Source organism: Buteo buteo, chromosome 1 (assembly GCF_964188355.1).
Source record: "Buteo buteo chromosome 1, bButBut1.hap1.1, whole genome shotgun sequence".
In the NCBI taxonomy this organism is placed as follows: domain Eukaryota; kingdom Metazoa; phylum Chordata; class Aves; order Accipitriformes; family Accipitridae; genus Buteo; species Buteo buteo.
In genome coordinates, this window is record NC_134171.1 from 73,699,362 (window position 1) to 73,725,289 (window position 25,928).

At 35.5% G+C, this 25,928-nt stretch overlaps 1 long non-coding RNA gene across 1 annotated transcript in view; it reads left to right on the forward strand.

Annotated features, from left to right (window-relative positions):
* The first annotated feature begins 3,068 nt into the window (after positions 1-3,068).
* Positions 3,069-25,928, forward strand: part of LOC142029682 (uncharacterized) — a 97,808-nt gene continuing 74,948 nt past the window's right edge. The window contains exons 1-3 of the long non-coding RNA XR_012649982.1: positions 3,069-3,565; positions 12,819-12,906; positions 15,041-15,108. This is a non-coding gene — a long non-coding RNA (uncharacterized LOC142029682). The remainder of the gene's footprint in view (positions 3,566-12,818; positions 12,907-15,040; positions 15,109-25,928) is intronic.

Sequence of the window (25,928 nt, forward strand, 5' to 3'; positions counted from 1 at the left end):
TGATTTTTTTTCCTTTGAGTTCACAAGCTACAGTGAATAAACTGCTTTGACTTTCAAATGCCACACTCTCATTTTCTTGTCTTGCATATTCATTTGCTTGGGACAGCTTTGAGATCAGTACGTTCTGCTAAGGACCAAAGGCAAATTTGAACATATGGTAGCACTCCTAAACTATGCAGATAATTCACTAACCTACTGTTTCTACCAACAATCACTTGTATATCTCCTTTATTTCTATTATATGCACTTCTTAAGAAGCATCGGTTTCCAAATGTACCGATATCTGAAGCAATTTACATTAATTTCTCATGAGTACAAACATACAGTTCATTGTCCTGTATTGAAGTCTAGAGTAAATTTTTCTCCACATTTACCCAATATTTTAGCATGAACTAAAATACTTACAGCCTAAACATGGAGAAAGCTATTGAGCAATCCCAAGCACAAATACAGGCTGGGTGATGACTGGATTGAAAGCAGCCCTGTGGAGGTGGGCTTGGGGGTGTTGGTTGACAAGAATCTCAACATGACCCAGCAATGTGCACTTGCAGTCCAGAAAGCCAAACGTATCCTGGGCTGCATCAAAAGAAGTGTGGCCAGCAGGTCGAGTGAGATGATTCTCTCCCTCTGCTCTGCTCTTGTGAGACCTCACCTGGAGCACTGCGTTCAGCTCTGGGGCCCCCAACATAAGGACATGGACCTGTTGGAGCAGGTCCAGAGGAGGGCCACAAAGATGATGAGAGGGCTGGAGCACCTCTCCTGTGAAGACAGGCTGAGAGAGTTGGGGTTGTGCAGCCTGGAGAAGAGAAGGCTTCAGGGAGACCTTAGAGCAGCCTTCCAGTACCTAAAGGGGGCCTACAGGAAAGATGGAGAGGGATGTTCAAGGTCAGGTTGGATGGGGCTTTGAGCAACCTGGTGTAGTGGAAGGTGTCCCTGCCCATGGCGGGGGGTTGGAGCCAGATGATCTTTAAGTTCCCTTCCAACCCAAACCATTCCATAATTCTATGATTCTATGAATTAACATTAACTGCGTTTTTTACTCAGTGAGTCATCCAATCTGCAACGAGGGTATGCAGCTTGAACAACTAACAAGCTCCCCTGTAAAAATCAACACAGTATTGGGTTGAAGGTTTATTTTAAATAATCATCAATGTTTTTTCTCTCTTCATGAAAAACCTAAATCATCTTAATTCAGCACAGAAAAGTTTATTGTTTGTTGAATTAAAAAAAAAAAGGAAAAGCACCTTTGTTTCAGAGCAATTGTTTTTACAGTAAGATAGCTGTGACTTTATATAGGACTTCAAATATTTTCCATAAAACAAAAATGTGTTTTAATAATAGACCTCTGATCAAACACAGAATGTGATGTAGGAGACAAAAGACTATGATCTTTGAAGTGAAGAATAACAATACAAATCTCACAATCAATAAAAAAAATCTTGATTTGGAGAGTGAACAAATTGAAACTATGATAAACAGCTTACTAAGTAAAGAGAAAAAATTACTTTTCTGAAAATACGTTTAGAATTTAAAATAATGGCATAGGTAAAAACTCACTGTATTTTTCCATTGCTGGAGTATTAAAAAACCTACCATTGCATTAAGTGACATCCATTTCTTTTTTAGGTAGCATGCATACTAAATGCTGAGTAAATTAATGTTTATTATTTTACTTGCTAGATCATATATGATTTTGTGTTTGTCATGGACACTGCCAGTAAAGAAAGTGTACAAAGCACAATAGTCCTGCATATAAATAGCATACTACTCCAGCTGATAATGGCAAATAACATATTAATAAGCACACAGGTTCTGAGCATATGTTTTAAAATGGATACCTTATAATTAAATTTAATTGGCATGCCATTTTCAGTGTTTAAAGTAGAGAATGACATTACAAAGTAAGATAAAGTACATAGGAAATGTACACTTTCTATAAATTATGTTCCCAAGACTGCATTTCAGAAGAGGCATAGTGGAAAATAAAGATGAAGAGATCTTAGTCATGATGAATTATTCATATTGTAGCAACAGGACAATATTTATTCTCAGTAATGCATTTGTACCTCTGGAGAGCTGAAATGCATCAAAGTTGTTTATTGTTGATTTATGATCACAAAAAATAAGAAATATTCTATCGTCATAATTTTGGAAGTGATCAAAATTTCTTCCTAGAAGATGAAGGGAATGTTTGCAGTAAGGAATTCCACTGAAAAAGTAAAGCTTATGACAAAACAAAATACTAATCATGACCTACTTCTGGCTGGAGCTGTTAAAATTAAGTTTCTCTGTTCTGAATATAACTATACAGCTTGTTCTACTTCTCCAAGTAAGAAAAAAACATACATTTTTGTTTGTTTTTTTAATTCTATGTAGACTAAAAATAAATAATGAAATGTTTTACCACTGGAATCTCTGTAAAATCTGATATAATTTTATGAGATCAGGCCTGCTAAAGTCAGCACAGGTATACTCACTAAGGCTATTTATCACCAACAAGACGACCAAACTTCTTCGGAGTATTTCATAGGCAAGTAGTTTTTCAAAGCTATTCAACACCTGTGAACCTCCACTGTAACCAACAGTAGATGCTGGGTTAAGAGCTATGGTTAGGAGAAAGAAATAACTGTGTGGTTCGGGTTTTTTGAGCCGCTTTAATGTCTTTCAGGGTCACCGCTCTCTCTGGCTGCCTCCCTCGGCTGGTGACAGGACTGTTTTTGGAGGGCGGCCTTCGGAGGAGCAGCCTGCCGCTTGCACCAACCAAAGGTAGAGTTCCCTCCCTTTGCAGAGGAGTAGGCCGGTTCCAGGAATCTGCAGTCCATACAGTCTGCCCGCTATCTTCCCTCATGAAATCTCCCTCCTTGACTGTCAGCTGCGCAGTCCTTGTGAAATGGCACATTTCAGTTGCTGTTTTGGGTTTGTGTGGTGGGTTTTGGTAGTGGGGGAGAGGCTGCAGGTCCGGCTCCTGTGAGAAGCTGCTGGAAGCTTCCCTGGCTCCAAGTCAGACCCGCTGCTGGCCCAGGCCAGGCCCATCAGCGACAGTGGCAGCGCCTCTGGGAGAACAGATTTAAGAAGGGGAACCTGCAGTGAGTAGGGGGATTGGAATGTGAGAGGAACCCCTCTGCAGACACCGAGGTCAGTGAAGAAAGAGAGGGAGGAGGGGATGCCCCTGCAGCCCGTGGTGAGGCGGCAGGCTGTCCCCCCCCAGCCCATGGAGGGGAGCGGGGGAGCAGATGCCCACCTGCAGCCCGGGGAGGAGCTCACACCAGAGCAGGGGGATGCCCCCCAAGATGGCCGTGACTCCGTGGGAAAGCCTGCGCTGGAGCAGTCTGTGACTGAAGAACTGCAGCCCGTGGAAGGGACCCACGCTGGAGCAGTTCGTGAAGGACTGAAGCCTGTGGGAAGGACTCACGTTGGAGAAGTTTGTGGAGGACTGTCTCCCGTGGGAGGGACCCCACACTGGAGCAGGGGAAGAGTGAGGAGTCCTGCCCCTGAGGAGGAAGGAGCGGCAGAGACAACGTGTGAGGAACTGACCCCGTCCCCCTGCGCCGCTGCGGGGTAGGAGGTAAACAAAATCGGGAGTGGAGTTGAGCTGGGAAGGAGGGAGGGGTAGGGGAAAGATTTGGTTTTACTTCCCATTTTCCTGTTTTGATTTAATTTGCAGTAAATTAAATTGATTTGGTTTTTTCCCCAAGTTGAGTTTGGTTTTTTTGCCCACGGCCATAATTGGTGAATGATCCCTCCCTATCCTTGTGGTAAGCCATGAGCTTTTTGTTTTATTTTCTCCTCCCCATCACACCATGGGGGAGGAGTGAGAGAGCGGCCTTGTGGTGCTTTGTTGCAGGCTGGGCTTAAACCACAACGGTTGGGTAAGCAATTTGCTTATAGCTCTAAATAAAGAGAGGTATCTAAGCACCAAGATTCGGGGCTTGTGCTTGATTTCTCCCTTCCACCCTGTCAAGATGTAGTAGATCAAATGTGTACAGACTCTCAGCACCCTAGAAGAGTGAAAGTTGCTAGCAAAAACGTTGAAGGAGAGAAATGTCTTCCATACACGTGAATAACTTGGCATGATTGACATAGCAAGGAGGATTGAATGATTGTTGTCTATAAATACAAACAGGGTTGCTCACTGAGAAAGGAAAAGAACTAAATAAAATATTATAAAAAAGATTAATAATTATAGCCTGGTCATGAATAAAAATAACTAAATTAGAAGACCCTTAACGTCTTGCTAAAGCTTCCTAGCAAGTAAAAGCTGTCTTTCACGGGAAATACAGGAAACAAAAGTCAAATAAGAAGAGGCTTCTAAGACAGGGATCAATAATTTTATGAAGGCAGTTTTGCGACATGGAGGTCTGATGTGACAGAATAACTCAGGAAATCCATTTCTGTTCAACAAAGCCCATATTGGCTTTTTTTATTGGCTCTATAAAATATAGCTTGCTTTAAACAAAGAAATCAATAACAGTGGAGAACACTAATCAGTAATAAGGGAGTTTATCAGGTTAAGTATTGTGGGTTTATATGGGGTTACTATGGGCTAAAAATCAGATTTTTTTCAAGGCAAGTTTTGAAAAGAAATTGACAGTAATTTAGAAAGGTATGAACAAGGTATTGGTTTCAAAATATCCTTATCTGATGCTCTGACTTTCTTCAATTTCAACTGAGGCTAATGAGCGCTATTATTATTATTGGGAACTATTAAAATTAAGATCTTGTATAACTATCATATGCATGAAAGTTTTGAATGATTTGAAGACTACTGAAATGCTTTGCTACAGCATTTATACATGCTTCAATTTCTCTGCTCTCCACGCTGCAAGGTTGAATGAGTTAACCTCCACCCTGGATTTAGCACCAAAGAAACAATTTTCCAAGGCAGTGTAAAATTTTAGAACTGGAAATAAGGATTTAGAGTTGGAAGGGAGCTTGGTATTTAAGAAGTTTATAAACTAGGCCTTTGGCTCAGCAACACACACTCTCAAGACTTCAAGCACATAAATAGGACTTTCTTCAAGGCATGTGGACAAGACTTTGCAGCATCAGAGTGTATCAAATACTACATAATAATGACTAGAAAACAATGAATTTAGTATGTTGAAGGAAGGAGATTAAATCGATATGCATTTACTCGCTAGAAATCTGGCATGCAAAACCTTTCTTGTATTGTTTGGTACTTTTTTTGTTCTGATCATCTTCTGAATTGACAATACCAAAGGAAGCTGTTAAAAAGCTTTAGCGATACTTGACTAGTATGTGGATTGGAAGTTGTCAGTGGGATGTAAGCAGCAAAACCATTACCGAATTGGCATCAAAATAATGGAACAGAAAATGTTAAGTTTGAAAACTCTTTGAATTAATATAGTTTTCATAATTTAAAGAAAAATAGTGCTGACACCACCAAGAATTCTGAATTCCTAATTAAAAAGAAATCTCATTATTCCACTTTATCTTTATCAAGGCCTAATTTCAGGAGAATTGCACTATAGCATGAAATCTTCATAGCCGTTTCAACATTAATGGAGAAGAATGTTTCCAATATCTCTAATATGTGGAAATCATATGCATTGACCATTTAATAGGAGAGCAAGTGAGATAATTTTTAAGGTGATTAGCAGTCATAAAGTTAAAAAAGTCTGGGAAAAGAAGGGAAGGGACAGCCGCATCAAAATTCAATTAGAGTAAGTTTTCCCTCAGAACTTGAATGAAACACAATTGGTAGATTTTGTTGATTTTTTTTTTATTCAGACAATATCCAAGACATCACTGAACATGGGGCAAGAGAACAGAAAAAGATGAAGAGTAATTTAGTGCTGTACTCAAAGAAGGTTTTTAATGGACTAGAAGAATACTGAAAATTTTGTCAAAATTCCATAAATTGACTTAAAAGCAGAGACTGGAACTATTTTAACATATACCTTCACATATACACACACAAAAATGATGTTGAAATGATAGAGGCATCCATTATACGAGCTTTTCCCTTATGCTTATGATAGCATTAAGGTCAGAATATTAATCAGAGAATGCTTAAATGCACTGTCTTACTGATTAAATTAGATCAAGAAGAATGGCAGACATAAAAATACAATTGCAAGAAAGCAATCAATGTGTCCAAACCCATAGGCAAACCTGTAAAAAAAAAAAGTGAATCAACTTTACAAAAAAAAGTGATTAGAAAGAAAGATGGGAAGGGATGTATGCAGTGATGGCATATATTATCAAGAAATAAACATTATTTCTTTGGATATCAGTGCCAAAAAATGTCAGTCAGTCATGTGGAATCATATCCTAAAGATATCTCAAACGAATTAAATAAAGGAAACAATGTGGTATAACTTCTGCATCTGAATGAGGCTGAAGGAAACAATGTGAATGTTCTTATATAGAAAATACAAAGAACAGCTTCACTAAAGAAGGGCATAAATAACTACACACACAGACATACACACACACACCCAATTATGAAGCTTGTAAGTTCAGCTCTGGCCTAGTGTTATGTGTGTGTTCTGAAACTTTCTGAGCTTAGTGATGAGAAGGCTCTCAGATCTAAAATCTTGAAAGTTTTAACATCAGGAAAACATTTATGTGGTTCATGAAAGAGTACGTGGTAGATAAGTGTTTGTCACATGGACAAAAGACAACAAAAATCCCCTACTTTGAAATACATTATTCTTAGACGGGAGATGTTTGAAAATGAAAAAAAGAATTTAGAAACCCAAGAACTAATGATTTTTTCATAGGAAAACCAGCTTTTGTTTGAAAAATCACTCTTACCAAAGGAAATCATTCTCTATTTAGTCCAAATTAGCAGGGATGGAGTAAGCTTTGTGTTCTTCCACAGTCTAACTTCTGCAACATAGCATTCTCACAATAGCATTGCTTTCAATTGCTATTGGTATTTTTGAGACTGCTGTCATCTCACTGAGGTTGTCGTTTTATTGTGCCCCTAGGAACTTGTGTACACAGCGGAAATGTGTGTCAAAATGCTTTTGACTGGGGGTTCTAGAAAACATTCATGATAAATCTCAATTATACTTGCATTTTAATATATGGTTTGTTGTCTTTCTGTGCTGATAAATTTTAGTTTACTAAATAAGAAATAATATCAACGAGAATGGGAGTACCAGTTTTCCTTCACTTGGATTCTCAGAGTATCTCAACAAGTTGCAGAAAGTTTTGTCTAATGAGGTGGAGCAAAAATAAGGATTTCCTGAAAGGTGAATCTCAAGGAAAGCTGTGTAGGTAGGTAGTTTCCTGTGATTCTAAATCAGGTTCTGCAGTTTGGCTTTCCAAACCCATTTAAAGAATAACTAGCAATCACAGATACCACATTATGCAAATAAGCTGTTTAATTTGAAATCCTAAACTAGGTGTTTTTCTAACAGTTGAAACAATATCAAAGTATTCCTTCGGTAAATCTGCAAAACATTTTCAGTTGTGTGAAATTTTATATTTACATTTTTGTCAGGTTCCTGATTGTTTCTCCATCTGTTTTCTGTGGTTTTACTGGATTTCCATGAAAAGTGAATAAAACTGTGAAAACCTGTGAAATATTATTTTTCCATGGTTGACATTTGGAGAATTTCAAATGATAATGTGATTATCCAATAGATTCCACATTACTGTTGTCATATATGATTTCTCAGATCCCCAGTCTCTTCTCAGACATCTTACCCTTGTTACCTGTAGCGTTTTGCAGAAATTAATCTTGTAGTGGAACATCCAACAGCCCATTTGAATGCCTAACGTAAAATGAGAGGCAGCTGTTCTAGGAAAAGTGAAATACATGAAACGTGATGTCTTCAGAGAACACAGAACATTTAGGGCATACGTGAGTATTTATCAGGCTTGATTTTTGAGAAATACTTAGTAATTATTTTACATGACGGGACCTCTTTATATTTTGTATTTTTAAAACAACCAAGATGATTTATTTATGTATTTAAGATGTGGTTGCCATTAAATCATAAAATTTAAGTTGCATGTTGTAATACAGTTTAGGATAAATTTGATTATCCTACCACAGTCTCTTTAGGCATAGCACTTAGGCTAAAGACTACCTATAAAGCCCCAATAGGCATTTTCATGACCAAATGCTGCCTGTAGTGGCTGCTGAAGTTTGGGGAGGGAAGGGTCAGAGGACTAATGTCGAACCACCCAGTAGCAACAGGGTCATAGGTGGTAGGAGAAGAAGGAAGAGAAGCCTCAGAAAATTAAACCGCAAAATTTCAGTCACATATGAAAACACCATCAAGATTGGTCATACCGTTATGGAGAGTAATAAAGGGCTACTGGAACAGGGATTCTGTGAAATAGCCCAGTATCACCTTGGAGATATATATGTAGACTGTGCAGTCAATTTTCTCCCAATCTAACTCCCTTAAAAGCAAAAAAGCCCAAATAAACAAGCATTGTCATTGATCTCGGTTAAGAATATTCATAATATAACAATAGCTGTTGTCCTTAGAAACAACAAGCACTTAAAAGAGATTTGACATTTTAGGTAGTAGATGAAATTCATCTTTGCTATAAGGGGTTCAGTGTGCCTGTAACATAAAAGTGGTATGCCTATTGATGCTGGTGATTGCATTTGGTATAGTGTAATCTGTAGATTACTGGAGGTGCTATTTCTTTCAATTGGCTTTGGTCTCTCTTTGGAAATTGCTGTAACTTCATACACACTTAGACTGAATGATCTGAATCCTACCATGGTTTCTGGAACTGTTACATTTGTTTAAAAGAATTTTTTCCCTCTTTGAAAATTTTCAATTTTTGCTGTTTGCCGGGTCCCTTATGCATTTGAAGGGTCGCCATCAAGCATCTGTTTTTTTCTATAAATGATAATCTCTGATGCAAAAAAACCCCAATATTCTTTCACATTGCCTAAAAAAAGTGCAATGTGAGAAACAAAATATAAAACATGCCCCATCTGAATGTTTTTCAGTGTTTAAACCCATAAATATATTTTGATAAATACTTGACTAAAATGGCACGTGAGTATTGCTGTCATTTTGGAAACATGTAACATTCTGAAAAGCAATAAAGGAAGTTTGTATTTACCCAGAGAAGGAATTCCCCCCTCCTCTTTCCATTTGCTTATTTTGCATTAGAAAATAAGCTTTAATAGGGGAATATTTGATAAAAATAAATTAGTGTCATTTTATTTGACACTTTTCTTAGTTTTTTCTATCTGAAGTAAAGAAAGAAAATAGAAAAGCAAATTATGATGCTCTCTCATATTGCGTGAAACTCCTTTGCTACTGTAAAATCACAACAGAAGAACGTTACTGCAATAATCTGTGTTATTTAAAGCAGCTCATTAGCACCTTTGTAAATTGCAACATTGCCAGTGTTGTAACTTTGCATCCAGAAGAGCTATTGTAGGAAAAAAACCACGTCCCTTGTGCAATTAAGAATTGAAATGTTCTCTGAATAGTTTGAACTGAATCCTACATTGTACAACTTATATTTTTAATTTGAAACAATGAGTTAGCAGTGATAGGGATTTATACCGCTTACAAGGGATTTATCATCTGAATAAACTAAAGCTTATAAGGTTTTTGAAGGCAAATAATGAAAGTTCATGTGGGCAGCTCAGTGAGAATAAGAGTCAGTGGTCTCTGAGTGAGTCTTACACTTCAGCAAAGTACCTTTTTTTTTGCTCATACAATCTACACTATCACTGTACCCAGACTACTGTCAAATTAAATAAACAGGCGGTTTTAATTTGAGAATTATGATCTTTCTTTCAAAGTACACTTACTGGGTTTTTTTTTCACACTGTCATGAATTGAAAGCAAAGAAGTTGCAAACAAAATCTGAAAAATATCCAACTATGTAATTCTTAGAAGTTTCACTTATGTACATTATAACTTATGCTGACATATTTTTATCAAATAGATTATTTTTACTAAAACATCTTTTCTAGGATTAAAAAAGGAGAGAAGGCCTGCATCCCTTAGGAAGTAATTTTATATGCTGTATATAGTTGGAATTAAATATTGTCTTGCAGCTCGAGAGATCTCCATCAAGAAACTTTTGATTAGCCAGTTATTGCACAAAACCAAACAAAACATAGTCTCTACAATCTTACTGCACAAATTAAATCACAAAGGATGGCCATTAACCAGTTGAAAAAGATAGCAGTTTGTATACCAAACTTCTGTTCTTTGCAGCAGAGTTTCTCTGAAAAGCCATGTAAGGCAAACTTTTTGTATTATTTTTTTCCCCTCCCATTCCTAAACTCCTCTTAGCCCTGTAGATTATCTCAAGTAAATTTTTGTTAGATAATTCTTTATGGCAGAGATTATATGTTTGTACTGTACTTAGTATAATAGAATCCTACTCTTAATGGAGTCAAGATGTTGGCTGTTGTCAAGATGGAAAGATAACAATGTAGTTTTAATATCACTTCACATATACAGTGAGAATTTACACTGTCTCTGAATTAACAGGCACAGGTGCTAGAAACTGAAAGGATGCACCATAGAATGAGCTGGTTTATATTTTTACCTCTCACACACCTCACTACCTGTTACTTACTGGTTGTTCTCAGAGCAGATTGTGCAAAACGGACCTTTGCCTCAGCTAAGTACAGTGGTCTTGAATAAGTTTTGTAATATGCTTTTGGGGTACATTTGTGGTATTTGTCTGTATTTTTACTGGTTATAGCAGTAATTTTAAGTTTACATACAAAAAAAAAAAAAAAAGGAAAAAATCCCAGGCTATCCTATCACATTCTCAGAATCTTCTCTGAAATTAAAAGGGAATGAAATGAGGACTGAACTGCAAAGAGAAATCTTAACGCTGTTCATGGTACTGTGTGTTATAGAATTTGTGGGTGTTTTAGTGTAAGCAGCTCAGGCAAAGAAAAACAGTCTATGTGAGTATATCAAATAAGAAGTGCCAATCAATGCAAATTAAATTGCAGTCCTTACTAATTTTAAAACATCTGGGTTAGTTACATCTGTGGCTAATAAAAGGGAGAAGGAGTAGGGATGCCCTGTCTTAGCACAGTATGGAAATCTGTTCGTTGGCCATTACATCTGAGTCAGTCAAGACCGATTAACTAATCTGGAATGTACTGCATATTTCTTGATTAGATGATCTCAGACTCTATATTAAAATTCCAATATATGCATTGTTGTTTTTACCTCTTCTATTGATTATTTTATATTTACTTAATGCTCTGTTTAAAATGAAGGTGAGCAGTGTGCCTCAAGAACAAAAATCTGGCATATAAAATACACAAAGTCAGAGAAGAGGTGGATAAAAACTTGGAGTTTGTTACGTATTTCCAAAAAGGAGGGAAATTCTCCTGCCCCCACAGAGTAAGGCAAGAAATGTGAAATAGGGATGAGTGATGCAATGGTTGGACTTCATCAGTGAAGTGCTCTTAGATTTGATTCTCTCAGTAAAAGAATTATACTGATGTATTGTAGGAGCCACATAAAAAAAGTTTATTCAATCAGAATATATCTTTGTAAGTAACTGGGGGATGGGAGAGTATTTTTTGAGTGAAATGTGAGTTTTGAACATTTTTAAACCATATCTGTAAATGGTCACAGTGCAACCCTTTAGGAAGATGGTGTGTTACCTGCCAGATACCTAAACATTTCTAATAATCTTTGTCAATATTTTTGTAAAAGAAATTCAGAAATTAGTTTTTCAATAATCCACAGATTTAGCCACTGTGATTTTAGTTAAGAAGTCATATAGATTGCAAATACTAGATCTAGCTATCAGAAACCAGATAAGCAATTTTTCTTTGTATCTTGTCCCTTACCTAAGGATCTCTGCGTCATCATCAACCTTAAGATAATGCATTCTTTGAAACATTGCTTTGTTTAAAGTTTTTCTTAAAAACATTGGTAAAACCAGTTGAGCACGAACATATTCCTATAACGTTATATTCTGTGACAGGTACCATTTTAAAATATTACTTTGTTGACAGGTTAGATATTATGTTATAGTTACCGAGTAAAGTACCTCATTACATTTTTTCCTGGATTAAAATGTTTTATATTCTGCCATCTGAACTCAGACATGTTCTGAGAAATCTTTAAATGGCATGAGTATGTCAGGTAGCTTGGGGAAAGTAGGAAAGAATTAAGAAATGTTCTTTTCAGCAGGTTTTTTTGTCAATTACTTTCAGATAGTGGGAGGATGGATGAAATAATTTTGAGAGTATTTGTCACTTTTTACCAAAGCTATTGTCATCACCCAGCTGTGAGTTTCAGACATTTTCCTTGTAACACCATGCAGTGCTTGAAGGCAACATGCTGCACATTATTGCTACACTCACAATCTTGTTTATGGGCAGAACACAGCACACCTTACATATAAATTTATATAAGTTTGTATATATAAAGTCTAAGTTAAAATTGTTACACACATACTTCTTAGTACATGCTGCTTAGATTTTATCCCTTTTCTTGGGAGTTTTGCTCACACTCCTGCTTTTCTTGGTCCTATTACAAAAAATGCTGATCAGCAGAAAAATTACTGTCACAGCAAAACTTAGTAAGACAAAGCTGCAGGCAGTTCAAGAAAAGTTGAGACAGGGCAGGTCTGAGAAGCCTGAGCCCTGAGGCCTTGCGAATTCACTGCATACATAGCTTATAGCTGGTTACTAGCAATGACAATACTGCATTACAGGACAGCATGGTTATGCTAGAAATACAAGGCCTCCAAATGGATTCTGGTTTCATTTCTTTTGTAATGCAGTGTAGATACAGCCAGTTGTTAATACATTTTGGTAATACTAATTCTCATAGCATCTCTGTTACATGTCGACTGATGGCTGTTTGCAGGTATCTCATGATGACAGGTGAACTTTGATCATTCTGGTGAAATAGCTGTATTGTTTACCAGAGATGTGAAAGATACTGCGTGAATCAGGTACGTGGCATTTAGAATTGCAAGGCTTACAGCTGTTTACTGATCCAGGTTTAAACAAGTATTTTTGTGCAGCATAAGCGTGTTTCATCTTTTATACAGACACATCTTGAAATGCAGGTTCCTGAACCTTATCATTAGGATGGTGATTTTGGTCATTTTATAATATGCTTCATTGTCTCACTATGGGATTTTTAGAAAGAGATAGTGAGTGAACGTTAGAAGGAATTCTACCCTTTTGGGTTTTGGCCACAGCAACAGGTCTTTATCATCTTTTGATATGTACTTCTGAAGATGTATATCTCATGGCATAATTTTAGAGGCTCTTGCTGCCTTTATGCCTACGTCTTGATGTCTGTTTAGACGTATACTCTAGCTATGCATTTATACTCTGTATACAAAAGTCAGTGGGGCTTTTGTGTGTATGTGAAAATGAAAATCTTAGCTTCTATAGAAATATCAATGTGAGAAGACCTCCAACCCAATGAATGTAATAGGTAGCTCTTGAGCAGCAGATATTTGCTGACCGCAGTGCATATAAATTCTTAAGATCTGCTTACATTATCTATATACTGTATAATTATGTACCCCCAAATATAAATTATTTTTAAGTCTAAGCCTAGAGTTTGATTTCTTTTAAATAGCTAATGTAATAACCTAGTAATTCCAAAGTTTTATATCTTACAAACAAGCACACAAAAAGAGCAAAAGCGAATATCAAGCACGTTCACGTGTGTGCTTTAATGAAGGCAAGAAGAAACATAGCAATGAATTAGCAAATTGATTGAAATATAACCAGTGCAAATGAAAATAGCTCTTACAGCTTACAGGACACTAGTCAAATAACATTATATTTTAAAATCCATATTTTTAAGAAAAGTTGTACATAATACAGTCCTATACTTTGTCCCTGGGTATAAATGACACCTTCTGGAAACAGTAACATAAATTCACTCTAAGAAAGTAGAGTTTGGCCTTAACAGTTAGTGAAAAAAAGTAGGTAGGTCAATTTGACTAGAGGAACTAATCAAACAATAAAATGGTAATCAGTAGCTCTGAAATGACAAGACAGAATTCTGCAGCTTAGTATTCTGAATATTTTATTTGGGAATTTAAGCTATGTCCATGTACAATTTTTTCAAACAACGGACTTTGAAACAATGAAGCCAGTGAAGATTTAGAATTTTAAAATACTCTAATTCTTGCTAGTGTAATACAATTGTTAGTACAGCAGTAATGTAAAATCATTTCAGAGATATATAAGCTGGAAAAAATCTAGTGTAAATTCTTAACTTTTTCAGTTATTAATTGCTTAAAAGTTCTTAGAAATACATCTAATAATCAAAAGCTGTCATCACCAATTATTTAGGTAGTCTTAATTTTAGAAACATTTTCCAAACAGACATGTTAGATGTGTTATCAAACACATCTAAGAATTTTCATTGAAAGAAAGTAGAGCAAAAAATGCCGAAAATTCAGGCATCAGCAAAAAACTCTGATGAGAAAACCAAGTTAAGCATAACTGTGCTTCTGTTAGAGTCAATAGTGATTTAACAACACTTTTGGAAATTGTGTACATAGAAACTCAGAAAATTTAAATTCGGCAGATGATCAGTGTAGAAGCTCTTTTGCAGTGATAGCTCCCACAAAAAAAGCACCCTGTACAGGAAATTTTTTTTATTTTTTTTACCTCAGGACTTACAAATCTCAGAATTGTCTTAAAAGAATAGCATAAAATTAAAACAAAACCAAAAAAAAACTGTATAGGAGATATAACAATACAAGAACTCCTGTAGTTTATTTCTGCTAAGAACAGAAATAACAACTCTGTCTCCTACAACATCTGATCTGGGTAAAGTGTTCATCTGATGAGAATGTAATCGTGATATTGCTGAAAAAGCAGTCCCTGAATCATGTGTTCAGAGAACAATTCAGTTTCACTGCAGTTTTCAAGGTTCTTGTTTCTGTTCTATGTTGGAATGAAAACAAACCTTTCCAATACTTCCCTATTCAATATGGATTGAGTCTTTTCATGTTTTTTCAACCTCAGTGGATCCCCCTGTGTTGTCGTTCAGTCTCCACACAGACTTGCAGAGCAACACTGAAGCCTGCTCTCCTTTCTCTCTCTGCGTCCTAGGAGGTGGCTCTGGTCTCTGCTTCAACATGATGCTGTGAATTTCCCCTCCACACTGTGCTTCTCCTTCTGTAAGTCTCTGATTTCATTCCACACAGTTAAATCCTAGTCACTCACACAGAAAGGCACTGGTCTTGTCCGGTGGTGTGTGATTGGCACTCATTGTTAACCCTTGAAGATGACCTGGGTCAGTTTCTGTAATGGTGGGTCATCTACTGCTTAAACCTGGGCCAAATGTCAGTCTGTAATGTAATGCCTATCAGTTTCTGAAATCTTCTTGAGCTGCTCCTAGAATTTCACTTTTGCCAAGGTCTACTTTTGTTGAAAGTATTATGACCCTCTCTATCCTCAAAGCTATCTTATGCTCTTCTTGTAGCAAAAGAAACTTTAAAGATGGTGTTTTAAGCAACCTTGATAAAATGCTTATGAACTGGTTGAGGATAAAAGATTTAGGAACTTTTAAGTTCTCTTGTATTTCTGAAACCAAGATTAAACAAGGTTCGAGGAATCAGAAGATGGAGAAATAAAGACTCATAGAACAGAAACCTCTTGAGACAAACTTAGGCTCACAGCTTCTTTTACCACCTACCCTTTGGAAATTTCTTTCTAGATAGTATTTTAGTCAATTCAGTGTTGAAATACTAAAATTTAGACCTTTCAAATTACAAGAAAGTTGGCTGGTATCATTTAATTTTTATGGAGTCTTTTATAAATCCACAAAATCCTAATGCTGTGGACATAGAAAGAGTAGCAGTTACTATGTATGGTCATAGGAGGAGAAATATTTATCAGCTTTTTACTATATAGTGTGCTTTTTTGTGTGTCTGATACTACTGGAACTAGTCCTGAGTGATAGTTCCATTGCTGCTTTCAAGACAGCAATTAATTACAGCAGACTGACAATGCTGAAAATAATGCACACAGCGTGCTTGACATTTAGGCAGAAATTCCACCTCTGTTCTATGTACAAATATAATGAAGAACACGTTGTCTATGGAAGCTTATTGTCTAGGTTATACATGTAATATTGCAAGGAAAAAAGTGAGATTGAATGCTGCTTAAAAACAAAGACTAGTATTTACAGTGGTCACAAATGCCTTATTTGCTTATTTCTTCTTTCCTTGGCTGGATAGTTCTCCCATATAAGGAAAAATCTAAAAAAAAAAAAATAAAATTAACAAAATCTGGTTGCCTCTTTAAAAGAAATAAGGAGGTCTTTACTGTGCTTTAACTGAGTCATTCATTACCACAGAAACAATAGTTTTATTTTTCTTATCTGCAATATAATCTTTATAGGTGTCATAGATAAGAAGAACATTATCAGGATGAGAGGAGTGTGAAACTGCTTAAAGTATTTCAGAACATCTCACATTACCTAATTTTATTGCTTAAATTGAGACATAAGTGCATTGTGTGCTGGTCATGCTTTTAAAAGTACACATTTAATGATAGCTTCTTAGGTTCAGATCTACGTATCTTTGAATGACTTGATGTTCAAGACAGATGTTCACCCAGTGACTCACATTGATTTCAAAAGAAGTATTAATTCGAGTGAGAGCTGCTTTGTATTCAGCTGGTGTGTAATTAAGCGTATCTATGCATGCATTATCTATGGAGAAACTTCCCTAGTTTCCAATTTACTTTTTTTAATATAAAAATCTGTTTTACATGTATATATGTATATAATTCATATATGTGCATATAGATGTGCAAATTTATATGCATATAAAATCTATAAAATCATAAATATGAAAAGCAAGTATAGATTTAGGAGACTAAGTTGAGCTTCTTTTTAAGTTATAGTCTGTGCTTTCAAGATTAAAAATAACTCTGATGTGGGGGATGTAAAGGGAAGGATGCCTGTAATCTGTTATTTTTACATTGAAGTGAGCAAAGAGGGAGGAGAGTGTTTCTATGAAGAACTTCTTTGTAAAACACATTCCTTGCCCTGTGTTATAGGGGTACCTCTGACATCCATCCTTTAGATCCGAGGCCTAGATAGGCTTTATTGCATTGCAGTGGAGGCATAGAAAAATAGTGACAGCTATTTCATTTAATAAGTTTGAATAATGGACAGTAAATAACAGGTTTTTACTTTCACTTCCACTGGCCAAATTAAAGCGGAGTAATTTATGCCTTGCTCCCTTGTTGAGTTCTTTCTGCTGCGCTTCATCCATCTCAAATCAGCCTTCACTCATACAAAAAGAGACTGTAATTTTATGTGAGAAAAACGATACCTGCATCAGACTGATTGTATGTTCATCCTTGTTTAATTCCTTATTTCATGTTATGAGAGGGTGAAAAAAACCAAGTAGATATTTATTGTTTAGCAGAAGTACATTTTTTTCCCCCTAAGAATTCAATATCATTCTGATTAACCCAATATCCTGAAGAACTTGACATTCTGAGTGTCTTTTGTGTTTGAAGATATGGGTGGGGGGTGGATTGTTTAAAGGAAAAAAAAAAAAAAAAGCTAGATCAAACAGTAACACATTAATCAGGATGGACACTTACAGAATGTGTTCCTAAGAGATACATTTGATTTTGCTGAAAGTGACTCAACTAATTCTTCTAGAATGAAGCAGCGGTTTATAAAATAATTATTAGTGAGGAATAGCATTAAGATACAATACTTCTTTAGGGCTTGCTTCAAAGAGATTAAATGAGAAAGATTTACATTACATGCATAGAGAGCAGGGATTTGAAACAATGCCATAAAGTAAAAAGTTATTTTTTTTCTTCTATCTGATGAATAAGTGTGTCAATTAAATAGAATAATTAAGAAAAATAATTATGCCAAATATGTTTTAGATACCAACAGTGCAAAGTGAGTAAGAGGAAATCTGGTTTTAGGAAATACAGGCTTGATTTGTATCTACTGCTAAAAGATTACTAATTCTTTATGGAAACTCTATATATTATTAGTTACAGTCAGGCTATGTTTTATCAGATAGTCTGGGTAAAGAAGGCAACAAAACTTATTCTGTTCATAGACTAGTCCAGAAAAGAGAGTAAATTAATGCTGTGAACCCAAAAGTCCACTTTCCCCACTATGTCCTTTTTTCAGTGGTGAACAAGTATAGAAGGGAACAGAAGAGAGTTACTCCCTCTTCAGATGCTGAGTTTGGTGGGTTAGTGAATATGTAGGAAGGCAGACAGGAAGAATAAATTACGCTGCTACCCAGTTTCTGTTCTTGCTCTTGTATTCTTCTTTTGTTTAGGCAAGTTATTCAATAAACATAGAGTAGTCACCTGAACCAGGACTAAAAAGTGATTAAAAGCAGCAAAAAGGGAGGGGGGAGCATAATTTGTTCTCTGTTGGGATGTTGTTTTTTGTTGTTTTTTTTTTTCTTTCTTTTTTGAACAAGCTATGATTTTCCATTGCTTTTTGAGTTAAGGTCTTTTTCTCAGACTGAAACTTTTTGTTTCACTTTCTGAATAGTTTATTGTAATTGTTTTGCCCTTCCTATGTGGTAATCTCCTGCCATTATGTACTGCTTCATAAATGGATGAAAGTAATCCAAAAATGGAAGTGTCAAAGCACAGTGAAATGAGGAAAAGGAAAAGAAAGAATTATTTTCCCTAATTTTTAATTATGCCAAGAATTTGAAATTGGGAAAGTTGGGGTTTTTTTTCTTTAATTCTTTATTTTTCTAATCTTTACAATATCTCCTTATTAAAAACAAAGGTCCATTTCACTGCTATCAAATAGTCTTTCAAGTACATTCCATCCAATAAGATACAAAGATAACTTTGAAGAAGCAGACGTGGTCTCTAAATCAAGCACAGAAAAAAATTCTTGTGGGCTTGCAGTGTTTGCGAGACTCTTTCTCTGACAGCTGGTCTGCTCTGAAACTCATTGGAAAAGCAAAGTATATGGAAAAGGATGGTGAATTGCCCAGAACAGCTGTCAAAAAACAAGTCTAGCAATATGTATGAAGCAGGATATATTCCAGAGATACTCCTTTTTATTACCAGGAAAACAAAGAAAAAATCAAGTCACACATCTGCATATTCTTTTTTTTTTTTTTTTTCACTCTTCAAAATGTGACATGTGTACATGAGAGCTTGCCTACTTTTTCTTATTCCCCGTTTTCTTACATACAGGTATCATGAAAAGGCTTGAACTTTAAGAATACTACAAATTTCAGGCAAATATATTTTTTAGATAGCTGTATGTCTTGCCTGAGGAAAGATTTTGGAAGCTTGCCTAGGAATTATAACTACTGAGTCATGTTTGAAGGTCAGCTCTGAATTTACCATGCACCTTTCACACTTTCTTACTGCTGTAGTTACAGTTGCGTAAACAGATGAAGACGTAAAGGAAGTCACCCTTACAGGGAGGGAGACTGTCTGTTATCTTGCATACTGATTTGGAAAATGTCTTAGATTGTCCTGGTTATAGATACTGTTCTTGAAATACTGTTTTGAGAAGGCAAAGGTCAACCTAAAACTGTAGAGAAGGAAATATTAACTCAAATTAGATAGATAGTATATTGTGCTGAGGTGGATAAACAAGTCCATAAGACATTTGCTGGAGTATAGTATCTACAATACAGAATGGAAGTTCACAAATTAGAAATTATTTGGCAGGGTAAAAAAAGCCATCAGAATGATTTGAGAATCAGAAATTCTGACATACAGATTGAAGAGTTTAATTCTTTTACTCCATCTGTCCAAGATTAGTTTGGAAGATAATTTAATTATGGTATATTAACACAAGTATGAGGAAAAAAGACTTTTGATGATACATAGCTCTTTAGTCTGAAGGAAAAGGTCATATCAAGATCAATTGACTGACAACCAATGTTTCTCTGGTTTAACTAGAAGTATTATTAAAGGGTTTTTCCACTGATGGTAATAAATCACAAAGCAAATCCCTCACTCAGCAGAATCTTAAATCTAGAAAATACATCTTTCTAGAGGTTGTGTTCTAACTTCAATCAAAAATTTGATGCAGTGTTTACTTGACATGTACTATGCATAAGGTCAAATTGATTTTAGTAGTCTCTACTAGGCTTAAAACATACAATTCTTTATATGAAATATATATCTCTGCCAATCTACAGTTCATATCGTATGAGAGTATGGAGATCGATTAAGACCAATTATGGAGATAAAATTAAGAACAATTAGAACAACTTATAAGCACAATGTATTAATCAAAAGGTTGATAGTATCTGAATTCATCCATATAGGATGCTACAAACATAAGTCGAAAAAATATTGTAGCACTCTGGGGACTTATTAGAGCTGGATAACATTTACAGTACTGTGAGAAAACAGATTTAAGTGGGATTTTTGAACTAATGCTGAACCTTGGGACTTGGGGACTTGAACAAACAATGAAAGCAGGCAGAAGAGAGACCTTGGGAAAGAAAAATTTAATAAAAGATGATCAACTTCTAGAATACTGTCCAGCCTTTAGAATACAAGGCAGGAGTAGGAGAAATTAGCATATTGTTTATTTGCTTGCTTTCCAAACAGGAAGGAAGCTGATAGTGGATGTATTACCCCCTAATTAATTTTATGTTTTCTCATCTCCCTCCTTCCCTTTCCAGCTCTTTAACATAAATATTAAGGCTATGAAAAACAAAAACGTATAAATAAAACAAAGAAGCTATAGCCGAATTATTTGCAGCTCCTACTGTTACATTAAAAATAATTCCCAATCTGGTACTAGCCAGTCTTTTGATATGAAGGTGTTGAGTGATCAAAGGGATTAAAACTGTTTCCAGTGTTAATAGAATTGAATAAATTCCATTTTATTTAATTAAATATAAGCAGAAATGTTAAGAACAGTCTCAATCACTAGAAATTTACTTTTGTTTTTTACTTCTAAGTAATCTCTGATATTACAAAAGTCAGTGCATACAGAAAACACCACACACTGTGTGGTAAGGCAAGATCTCTCTAGGTGGAAGTCAAAAAGAATATTTCTGTTCTGTAACATTTCTACTGATTTTGTTATTTCTTTCTTGATTCGGATGTATAGTGATGATGTGAATAATTTTTAATGTTCCCCACATAAAAGAATAAAAATGTGTCAGTCTTGTAGAAGACAAAGTGTTCTTTTTCAACCTCTTTTCCTGGATCAGTGATAAGATATATAGGCAAATTCTTAAAGGAAGAAATATCTCAACAGTTGGCCAAATCTTTTGCAGCTTCTATAGAGGACTATGGCTATTATTAATGCATATATAAACTCAGAAATCAATAGATCAAACACATATGTGCCCCTCTGGTCCATATCCTTAAAAAGTGAAATACATCAAATGTTTTTATGTATCTTTTTGAAAACAGTCTCCTATTAATTTATAAACACTGGGAAATACTGATATATGCAACTTATTTTATAAATGATGACATCACATAATGACTGTGCCACAACACTCTGATAGTAGTAGTTTCTAGTCAAAAAGGGGTGTGTTTTTACATTTTGAATTATACATTAAGTCAACTTTTTACAGTCAAGGGATTTCATGGACCAAGTTTTGTTTAGAGGAGTAGGAAGCATAAAAATTCACTGTTTGTGGAAAGTGATGATCCTTAAAATAAGTTTACCTGGTTACCATGGAAAGCACCTGCTATTTACTCAAAAGGGAATGGTGGTGTCCTTGCATACTGAGTCACTACACCACACATTTCCAGCCAGTCCAACATTTTAGCTTCTTTGTCTTCAAGGTCAAGCAAGGAATTGTGGCCAGAACAAACTTTTTGATTTTGACTGAACCCTTTCATCTTCCTTCTTATTTGTCACTGCTAACAGTTTCACACAAACTCATTCCTTGCATCTATAATCTGGGGATTATTTTTGATCTCTTTTTCTCCCTTGCCCCAAATACTTACCCCCCAGGGTAAGTATTTGTTGCTTGGCTTTGTCTCTTACCATTGTTTAAGATGACAGATTCAACACACCGGATTCAGTTAAGCAATTTGGTGATACTTCTGAAAATATGAAACTGGTTGGTGATAACTTGCACAAGCTCTCAGGGTGAAGGGCATCAGTACATTATACTACAGCTTTATGTAGCTTTTATCAAGTTGAAAGACTGAAATCTATTAACTGATTCAAGATGACACGATGAGAGCACTCAAGTAACAAAATACGAGGGAGTGTCAGCATGATGACAACTTCTGTAGCCTGATGCACTTCATATTAACTTTGTTAATCTTGAAATAAGATATTCTAGACTGCTTCTCTTGGACTCCTTATTCCTGTATGCACCTCTTTTTTTAGGAATGTGAAAAAAGTTGGAGAAGGTGGAGGACATCTGTTCAGGAGATGATAGTGAATTTCAGACAGGAAAAGGATAGGCAAAGCAATGAGAATGAATGACTGATGCATATGCTTCTTAGCTACTGGGTTTATTCTTTCTTTAGAGCATCCACATAACTAGCTTTTCAAAAAATAGATTAAGTGACTGCAACTTTCTCTGTTTCCCCACTGGAAAAAAGTCTAGAGTCATGTTTCAACTTTTAGCACTTCAAAAGTTTCGAAGTATTTTACAAAATAAGTACCATCCCACCCATTCAACAAATGGAAAGATTGCAGTAATCAGCTGGAACCCAAGGAAGAGTACGAAATGAATGGGAAATTAACTACATGTACTGATCTCTAAACTTGATAATCCTTCCATAGAAGACCGATTCTTACTACTGGACAGATAGTATCATCATACTGCATATCATCAGCAATCTTCCCTTTGGTAAGGTTAGCTACTCCCCATTTTCTTTGCATCATTTGTAATGTGATGCACTTTATGGTTTAACATTGGAAGAACTGAACTGTTTTGCAACATCCAGGAAACTGCTGGTCATTTTTAACACATCTGTATAATCAAGCAGATTTCTAAAGTGTCATATTTCCTTTTAAACAAATTACCTTGGAAGTACTACTACATTGAAAATTGAATTCTTGCTTTATGGAGAGTTAATTTTTTCATGCTAAAATTCATTTTGTATTTGTAAAAATAAATAAATTCTGTCAAGATAATTATACTCTAAAAATTAAGACAGATCTAGTAAAGAAAACTACTTGAGATTGGAATTTAAAATAAGGTAATAAGGCAATTCAATTTCTTTCCACTCACAAGTGAAATCTTTCCACATACTAAGGAAATTACATATCTTTGAAAGGATTGATTGAATGCTATGTCACATTCCTAGCTTTGAACAGAAAGTTCTTGTAAAATCCTAGAAGTCTAGAGGGAAATACTTCCATACTCATTATATGCATATTCTGATGAAAGCAAGAAGAAAAGTAATGACAGGAGGCTGAGATCAGTCGTAACAAAGCTACATCAGAAAAGTCTGGTGAGAAATCGAGTTAGCCATTTTGCTCTAGAGTTTGTGCTACCAATTGTGTAATGAAAGAGTCTTGTTGTGTATCTGCTCCATAGAACTGTAGAAAATACTTCTGCTGTTTCACAGCAGGACCATTTGACAGAATTAAATGTCCACTGGAGTTTTAAAGAAGTCTTTCAACCCTAAGGACTGATTTACTCTCTCATTAAGCAAACCATATTAAACCTGTACTGAAACTTTGTATTTTCTTAACATTTTGCAAACATCCAGACCTACTCAGAAAAAAATAGTTTAGCCAAATACATTCTAGACACTATACAATAGGAAAATATTTTAAAAAATAACATCAGAAACCTATCTCTGTTCAAGGATGACTGGAAGGGTAGTTGTATGTAACACAAGGATTAAAGATGCTGTTTTTATACTGTGCTTCAGGAAAAATTGTGGTACAAATACTGTGGTACAAACTAGTGCCGCTACAAACCTGCAGCATAAACATAACATATCCAGAAAGATCCAGCACTAGTTTATCCTCTCAACAAAAGGAAATTTATTTTGATGTAGATGTGTTAATTTCTACAAAGGTAATCTTGGTATAACTGGAAGGTGAGAGAGGCAGTGGCAGAATGCCAACTCTTTGGAATAACCGCCTTTTAATGACAATTTCTTTACAAAAATATATTAAGTAGAATATCAAGGTAATTCTTTCTGAATTGAACAGGAATTAATATCAGCATTATTTCATCTCTCTGGGGGATAGTTTTTTTAATGGAATTTTTTGGAGAATGCAGACTCTGATTCCAGCTGAGGATTAGTCAGCCATATTTTAACTGCAAGAAATTTTAGGAGATGTAGCCTTGAGATTATACTCTTATTTTTACAGTTGGGGAACAATGCTGATTTCCTAAAGATGAAAGGAGAGTGTGAGGACATAGGGAGGAAAAAAAAAACCACAAAGGCTTAGAAAATTGTTTCTTTTTCTCTTGCAGACTCATAATTTAGACTTCAATACTGAGGGAAGAGAGACATCAGACACACCAGAACATGATATAGTTGCACAGGTGTCAGGGTTTTTTTGTTTAAGTCATTTCTTCTATCACTGCTTCTATATCCGTGGACTCAAAGCTGTGACAAAAAAAAAGAAAAAGAGAAAAATATAAATCTCAGTCCTTTCTGACAAAACCAGGTGACAAAAAAAAAAAAGCTACAAAAAGGAATAAAATAAACTAAGAGAGACAAATAAGGAGTTTTTAGGGGAAAGGGAAAAAGCTAACATGAATATTGTACTGGTATTGGTCACACTTGAGCTCAGCCTGACGGAGGTAGATACAAGACCAAAAAAATATAGAAAAAAGTCTATTGTTTTTTAAACCTTCCACTCATTGGGAGTATCAATACACTTTGCCTCTATGAATAAGCAATAAAGAAAATGTGATATATTCAGGGTTTAATTGATCAATGTACTTTCAGAATTGTCAGAACAGAGTCACATCCTTCCCCTTGTCAAAACCTTCTTTGATTTGATTTTGTATATATTTTGTGAAAGAGATTCAGGTGCAAAACTGGACCAATAGCTAGAGTTATGCCATATATTAACTCTTCATTACTCTTCTGTACTTGTTATTGCAGATGCTCTAAACAAAGAAATTACTGTCTTGTCAGAATTATCTTACTTGTTTAAGAAACTGGGTGATGATAACACTGAGGAAGCTATGGTGATTACAGAAGAGTTCTTGCAGGTACAACTGGAAGGTAATAGATGCTGGAGGGCTGGATGTCATAACTGCAGTATCACCAGGCACTTTGCAGAACTGCTAGTGGCACAGGGACAGATGTCTGTTGCTGTCAAGGCAAGAAGACATTTTCATTGTAGAGTGAATACTATAACATTTAGTTGGCTATTCTGGGATTTTTCTTGTTCACTCTAGGAATTTAACAAGGAATTTAACTGAGTTACAGTAAAAACTTTTTTTTTTAAATCAACTTTTTCCAAATAACTGCTTCCGAAATGCCTGGCATTTTCCGAATCAAAATTATTTTACTGCAAAACTCTTAACAAATTTTAGTTTCCACTGTCCATCTCTGACACAGCAAATCAGAATGGAGAAGTACTGGAAAGCATTTAGTCACAAAATTCATCTTCAGTGAAAAGTTAACGTAAATGATCACAGACACCTTGTTCTCTTTAATAATCACATGTAACAAGCAACTTTCATTTTGCAACTGGAGATCTCTTCTGATTTTTCTTTAAATAGCAGAACAAGAAAATATTTAGTTGCTTTTCAGCTAAGAGGAAAGTGTGATGAGGAGGTCTTTCCCATTGAAAATTAGAATATGTTTGTGGTTTATTCTTTAACACTCGAACTCAAGATTTTTTTGTTTCTCATATTTGTATCCATACATGAAGAGTAGAATTTTTTTTGTGTATTATACTGCTATGGTAGTGATAAACTAGCTTTCTGAAAACAAATGCCTGTTATGCATGTGTGTGAACTTAGAATCGCAGTTACTTAGATTATACTGATAAGGTCTTTATCCTAAGGTTTTAGAGAACCTTCAAGTTCAGGGAAAGTTTCTTAAGAAG